Here is a 6,443-nt window from a genome sequence, read left to right as displayed (position 1 = left end):
ATTCAACTTCAGGCTTTTTGACTGTCTGTACTTAGCCAAAGAGTTTACAATCTAAGCAAACAAGACTAAGGTTTAGAGAAGGAAATGGAAACTTCATCATAAAGACATTATGATTTGCTCACAATTGTGCAAAAAGGAGGCAGCAGAGAATTGGGAACATAGCTTCTATTGAATTTAAGTCCAATTTTTTAATTACAAGCCCAATTTTTTTCTTCTCATGGGGACTACTGACAGGCATATTGGCAGTGTTCACCCATGTCTCTAACAGTCCATGCTAATATCTGGATCTCTGTCATTATGGCTTTTGCTGTTTAAGATTAAATGATGGTCTCTGCTCAGGGAGGTGGAATTGCTATTACTAGTTGAAGGAATACCACCTGCTAAAGACCATGATCTTTGGCCTTACAGAAGGCAGGAGACCAAGAGAGAGACTATGCAGGAAGTGGCTAGATGACATAATAAATTGGTATGGTGAGGATCTAAGGTTGATTTGTGTGGAAATTAAAAGACTGAACACCATGAAGATTTGGAGTAAAGGTAGCTCCAGGTGCACGGCCCCTACAGTTGTTAGGGCAGAGGGAGAAAGGTTGAAACTGATGGGAGATTTGTTATATTTTCCTGAAGCTATTGTAGTTCACTTCTGCTTGTGTATTGTTTAGTCATTCTTCATAATGAATTAAGAGTAATTTTCTCTTTATGGCTCATAAAAATATTTCTGAAAAGGAAGTTGTATGCCTCAGGGAAGGTACAAGAAATTTTCAAAAATATTCATGGAAGAAACTGTCCCTCATCCTTTCCATTATATAAACTAACCACTGTGCTAAGTTCTCAATATACTCAGGATGTTTTTCAGGAACAAAGCATAAAAATGTAAATAAACATTTAACAGGGCATTTAACATTCATTTATTTGTCCAAGGCATTTGCCTTCCTCTTTACTTAAGGTGCAACAATTTTATTTAGATGTGTATGGTGGGGAGTGGTGGTGGGGAGGGAGGGAGGAAGGCATAGAGTCTTTAGGTCCCTCAAGCACATGCAGTCATAGTACCTGTGGTTTATCACAAACTAAAGGGAAAACTTTTTGTACGGATTGCTTGTTAAAATAACCATTAGAGTGTTGTTGAACTGATTTATTAAATACCTTGCTAGTATTCTGTTGGGAAGCCTTCTCTGTATACTCTATTCCCATCAAAAAGGAAAGGGCTTAAATCACAGAAAATGCAGCAAAGTACCTTTTTATTCTTCTGATGATTTTCACACTGAACAATGAATATCTGCATTCTTGTATGATTGTGTTTATCACCAGGCAAACAGGAAAATTCAGTTACAGGTCTGATTGACTTATCTCAGAATTAGCTATATAAGCATCAGAAAGGAGAATGTTATCCTTGAAATAATTTTTCTATGCTTGTAATTATATCAACAATAAAAGCATACATGTTGAGAAGAAAAATTAAAAAATGCACTACCTAGTGAATTGATCTGGAATCTTTCTCAGAAGGTCCATGAGTAAAGTGTTTGCACCAAGAACTTTGGGATCATGTCTTTAAGTATTTCATTGGTGGTAATATTGTTTAATATATAACATAATCCATACCTCCTTAGAATAGCCAGATATCACAGGAGAAATTCACATATTGTCTGTATAACTGAATATTTGGTCCCTTGTTGCATGACATTAATTATTATGTTAGTTGTTCTGTTGGTGGTTGAATGAACCAGTGTGACAAAGAAAGAGAAGGAAAGAAGAACTACCATGCAGGGGAACTAAACAGTCATCATTTTTTTATGTAAATGTGGCACAAATTGAAACTCAAAGTCCAAATTAGTAAAACATGAAAAAGGCAAAATTAAGGCATATTAGTGATGCCCCACTGAAAAGTTAGTTTTATATGTCAGTTATTCATAGTTTTATAACCTGTTTCAGAGCCAAATTGAAGCTAATTCCTTGCCTTATAGTTAACAGAGCAAGAAGAGTCCGTAAGGGCCATCTCCAAACCTTGTGCCTGTGCACATGGTCCAGCCAGTGCATACAAATCACCTGAAAATGAACAAAACAGAGGTTGCATCCCAGGAAGCTGGTTTGTCTGGCCAAAAGTGGTCACAACAACAGAGGACAGAAGGAAGGATAGTAGATGAATGAAAAGAGTGATTAGGAGATAGGAGGAGGAAAAGGAATTGAAATAATCTTAAGAAAAAAGATAAGCTACATAGATGAAAAGAAAAAATATAGTGTGAATGAAGAACGCAGGGAAAGGGGAAAAAGGATGTTTATTTTCTTTTGTGGAAAGTTTACTGCCAAATTATGGTAAAAGATAAATTTGATATTAATGTATTATGTAAACACAAAATATAAAATATCAATTATAAAAATACAATTAATATAATTTATTGAAGTATAATTAATTTTAATTAAAATATCTGTTATGTGGGTATGTATTTGTTTGTACACATATAACTGGTATTGTCTCAATCTTATCTTTTGTGAATAAGAGCATGACACAAATTTTTGCAATATTTTATTACATTTTAAATGTTCTTGTAAAGGAACTATCGCTTAATCAGTTTAAAGTACATAAAAGGTCTTTTAGTTGCGACCCATGTAATTATACTATAGTAAGTGTCTCTTGGCTGTATTGTTGACATTATTCAGATTCTATTATTTAGATTTCAGTTTGGTCCTGAAAATTGCAGCTAGATTGATTTCCATATATTGCTGTCCTCTACCATCTCCAGTGATTTCCTACATTTATACAGACAATGCATGAGTTTTTAATTCCATTCAGAATTTGCCCTGATATATAGTCTTTCAAGATACTCAACATGTTTCTATTGTTGCTGCTTTCTCATGTGCTCACTATACCTTTCTGCTTGGGTTGGCCTTGGCAAGTTTGCCTCAAGATAAGCTAAAGTGTCTTCTAGTCATTCTGCTTTTATATTGGAGTTGCTTATATATAAAACTATTATATGTAAAATGTGTATGATGTAAAAAATCATAGCTTTGTTAGCAAATTTATAGTAAGAGTTCCTGCAATCAGGGTCTTCAGGCTCACCCCCACTGTATCATTTTTCAAAGCTGTGGGGTTTTGCCTCAATTATCCTGTCCTTCCCATATGCAACTCCCTCCCCTGTAGGATTATTCCACTAACTCCTTTCCCCTCTTTAAATCTGACCTTACATCATTCCTTTGCTTTCCTGTTTAGCCCATGGCTGACACTCATTGAAGTGCTCTGCAATACTGTATAAAGGATACTAATCAAAATGTATTGTATAATATGCGGTGACTACAAATGCTTTGACTTTTCAAGTGAATTGTGTTGTAGCTGTAAGAGACAAGGAAGGAATTAAAAAGAAAATGTATATTTATATCCCTAATGTCATTTTATAGTTTTAAGAAATGATCCAAGTCAAGTGATTTAATTTTGTTCATGTAGAGCTGAGGGTTGTCTTTATAAATTGCTCTGCTGACCTTGATGATTGTTGCTACAGGCTTCAATAATTTAGAATGATGTATAAAAATGTTGTTCAATCTGCATATAAAATTGAAGTTTATTAAACTTTTGACCTTCTTACATCATTTAGCAAAATAGCATGAACACTGAATTGAAACATACTCTGTTGAAATGCTGAATGTTGAATTGGGTTGCATTCTTGTTGGTCTTTGTTCAGCTCCAAACTCACCTAAATTGACTTTTGTCATGCTCATGCATGGCTTAGTGTTTTCATATGACTTGCAATCAGCCACAGTTGTTGGCAAAGAAAGCCGGAGAAAATTGATATTGTTTTGCAGTTTGTATATATATATAAAATATTCCTATTATCAACAGAAAATAAGCTTTCATTCAGTCTGATTGTGGCCAGTACAATATGGCAATTACTATCATGTAGCAGAATAATTAATTGGGTAATTCTGTTTACGTTATTTTATCTTCACATAGGCTTTTTTAAAAAAAATGAGAATGTACAGATAAGATATCTATGAGAAAAAATGCACTGAATTTTCCATGCCATACACAAAGAATGAAAACAAATTGCTGACAGATTGAAATAATTCCCAGGAGGTCACTTATGTCAACAGCAACATCTAGAATTGCTGTTTTTGAACTAGAATTTTTTTCATGATATTGACTCGGATATTAAAACAGACTTTCTTTTTTCTTTTTTCATTTTTAGAATGACTCAAATAGCACTGAATTCTTCACTGGTGTCTTATGCTATTCTTTCAAGAATCTACAAATTATAAACTGTTTGGAATGACAAAAGGCATCTATTTTTCTTCATAACAAAATGGTTGACTTCTGTATATTCACACTGAATGATATGTAAGGGTGTCTAACCACTGTCCCAATACAGGAACATCCACACTTCTGTATTTAAAGGCCAGTATAGAGCCAGGTTTATTCATTTCATGGTACAACTAAACAAAACAATTCTGGAGCCACTAGCACATTACTAACTGTATGACTACTTCAAGGGGATATTTATCTCAACATTATTCTCTTATTTCAAGGCAGAATCCTGTATTGGTATTAGATATTAACTATATGCCACGTTTTGCACACAATTGTTATATACCTTCAAGCTGTTTTTTCAGTCCACCAACAATGGTAATTAGAAATCCATAGAGCAAGAAGCTAATGAAAAAAGAATTAACTTCTGTTTTGAAATTCTTCTCCACTTGTAATGATTGTAATGTAGATGATTGTAATGAATAATAACCTAGTAAATATGAAATGCACAGAAAAGTCTGATACTGCTGTCATTACTTTTGTTGATGATTACCTTACTACACAAATCAATCAAGATTTGAATGGTTACTACTTGTGTTGTAAGCAATAATTCACCATGACTAAGCATGCAGAATTGGGCCCTTAGAAAGGACTAATCATTCAGTCAAAGTGCTGTTACCAACATTTATCGTATATGCATTCTTCAGTACAGTTTTCTGTATCTAATAGTATACATCTGTTTACAATATTATGAAGATATAGGACTAGAACATAACACATAACTTTGAAATTGGAACACTATGTACAAAGTAGATAAAGGATAAATGTGGGGTATGGCTCCACAGCTTATTTTAGAGCCTTGCTTTAATAAAGAAAATACCAGAAAGGAATCATTCAGCACTTTTTAGAATATTTGTGTAGTAAAACATATCAACAGAACAGTAATTTAGGTGACTGTAGTCCTTTATTTCCATGTGAATTCTGAGTCTGCTATTCATTTCAAGGCCAGTTCCTAATAAATGCATGGTTTCTGTGAGAGCAGAAAGCGGTGTGGTCATAGAGAATGTTTGTGCCTTCCTTGATGGGTCTCTAAAGCTAGCATGACAATGAAACCTCCTTTATCAAGGCCCAACCTGAACGAAATCACCTACATAGAATAGGTACCTTGGAAGTCTGAAAAATGTTAGAAGGGATTTTTTTTTCTTCTTTATGGTGGGAGTGCTATGTTAAAAGCTGAACTTACTGTATGTTGGGTTGGCCTGTTAGTAAGGAATACAGTGCCAAAGGAGTGAGGACTTGTGGCAGAATGAAAACCTTGAAATCTGAGATGAAAGCAAGTACAGGAAATGCACAAGGTTAGATGTTTTTGTTTTGATATCTTTAGTTTAAAACCTTAGCTTGCAATTCAAAAAATTCAGTACACATGCAGAGTTCATGTGCAATTTATGTGGACAGTCAAGAACCTTAGTTCTGTTACATATTTGAAAAGTTTATTATTTATAGTTAGATTACATCCTGCTGCTTGGAATACATGGGTCAGAAAGTTGCAGAATAAAAATATATTTTTCTACTGATATTGTTATTTTCTAATAATACAGAAGGTAGTTTGGGTGCCATAAAGTATAACTATTTGAAATGTATGAAGGTCTAGTGCAGAGCTTTCCAAACTTTTCATGTTGGTGACACACTTTTTAGACATGCATCATTTCGCGACACAGTAATTCAGTTCCAGGGGAGGGGCCAAGGGAAGCAGACGCGAGTAAGGGAGCTCCGCGGTGCCCTTCCGCAAAATTTTCTGCATTTCGCGCGACACACCTACACACTGCCGCCGACACACTAATGTGTCTCGGCACACAGTTTGGAAAGCTCTGGTCTAGTGGCACTAACCTATTTTATTACCAGTAGTTATCAGATGGATAACGAATAACAATAAGGACCTTGCTTACTTTAGTATGTCAAATGGTGAACTTGTTAACCATTTCAACAGATAATTTGTCTTGCTCAATCATGTGGCATGATTAATTTCCTTTCCCCCACTTCTCAGTATCAGGTTTTCCCTTTCTTTCCCCCTAGTTAACTCAGTCAGGATTTGTTACTGGTCTAATACAATGGCTGTCAACCTTTTTCAGGCTCTAGGCCAGACTGACCCAGTTTGGGATAGTGGGGGGCCAGTACATGGTGGGCAGGCACTGGGACCCTGCTGTCACCACCAGTT

This window comes from Alligator sinensis, unplaced genomic scaffold (assembly GCF_000455745.1).
Source record: "Alligator sinensis unplaced genomic scaffold, ASM45574v1 scaffold280_1, whole genome shotgun sequence".
NCBI classification, from domain to species: domain Eukaryota; kingdom Metazoa; phylum Chordata; order Crocodylia; family Alligatoridae; genus Alligator; species Alligator sinensis.
This window is presented reverse-complemented; position numbering follows the sequence as displayed.